Below are 1675 nucleotides of genomic sequence, written 5' to 3'. Positions count from 1 at the left end.
TTTTTTTTTTTTTTTTTTTTTTTTTTTTTTTTTTTTAAAATATAAAAAAAAAAAAAAAGTTTATTAAAAAATATTCAAAAAATAAAAAAAAAAAAAAAAAAAAAAAAAAAAAAAAAAAGGATTCTGAAAAATATATATGTTATATATATATATATAGAAAAAAATAATTGATGTTATAAGATAAAAAGCATGTCCACATATATATATATATATATATATATAATTATAACATATTAACAAAAAAATAAAATGATATCATTTTGTAAAAAGTAAAATAGAGATATCTATATAATAAAATATATATAATGATTACTTATGAATATATATTCGTATGTAAATTTTTTTATATATCTATTCTTATATAGTCATTTGTTTACATAATAAATATATATATTATATATATTATGATATATTGTAATACATAAAATATTCTATTTTTTTTTTTTTTTTTTATTGTAATTTTTATTTATGCATCTATATGAACATTTTTTTTATCCTATAAATGTCATCTTGAAATAAATATATAAAAATGTATTTATATCTATCTATATCTATATCTATATATCTATATATATATATATATATATATATATATATATATATAACAAGGTATGTTATTAAAAAATATATTTCAAAATTTATATTGAAAATTATATAATATATATATATAATATAATATATTGTATATACTTATTTATCATATGAACTTTCCTTCAAACAAAATACAAATTAGACATATTATTAAAAATAAAAATAAAATAAACACATATATTATATATATATATATATATATATATATATATATATATATATATATATATATTATATTTTTGCTTGTCTATATGGTATTATATAGATTAATCTATTACTACTAAAAAAAAAAAAAAATGAACGAATATATAATATATATATGTTATATATCATTTATTTATAAGGACATTAAAAAAAAAAGTTGTTATAGAACTTATTTATATATCTTATAAAAAAATTTATGCACACACAAACTTATTCGTTATGCATAGAAAAAATAAAATAATGAAATTATAATATCTGTTATTATCATATATATATATATATATATATATATATATAAAATAAATACATTGATAATATATATATATATATATATATATATATATATATTGTTTATATGTTTTATTATATTTATTTGGTAAAACAAAAAACGTATAAGGAATGTAAAATACTCTAACGCTTATGAATAGTTACAAATAAATGTTTCATTCTCATTTAATATAATATATTATTAACTCCTCAGACTAATGTACATTATAATAAATAAATTTATAAATATATTAAGCATATAAATCAATATTTCATAACACTATTATTATTCTATATAAAAGATATATTTCATCAAATTCTTATCACATATACATTTATATATCCATCTTTTTTCTTATCATAATTTTATTCAAATTCAATATATATTCTTATCATTCCATCAAAATAATAAACTAAGGCATATGAATATAAAAATTAAGGAAAAGAAAATTATTAGATAAAGATAAAAAAAAAAAAAATATATAATATTTTATTTACACAAGATTTCTATTATAATATTTTATAACAAAATCTATAATGAGATTAAAGACTATTTATTATTCTATTTTTTTTGCATTTATAAAATTTATATAATAATAAAAAAATAGAATAA

The sequence above is a fragment of the Plasmodium reichenowi genome, chromosome 9 (genome assembly GCF_001601855.1).
Source record: "Plasmodium reichenowi strain SY57 chromosome 9, whole genome shotgun sequence".
Classification (NCBI taxonomy): domain Eukaryota; phylum Apicomplexa; class Aconoidasida; order Haemosporida; family Plasmodiidae; genus Plasmodium; species Plasmodium reichenowi.
Note: the sequence above shows the minus strand (reverse complement) of the source record.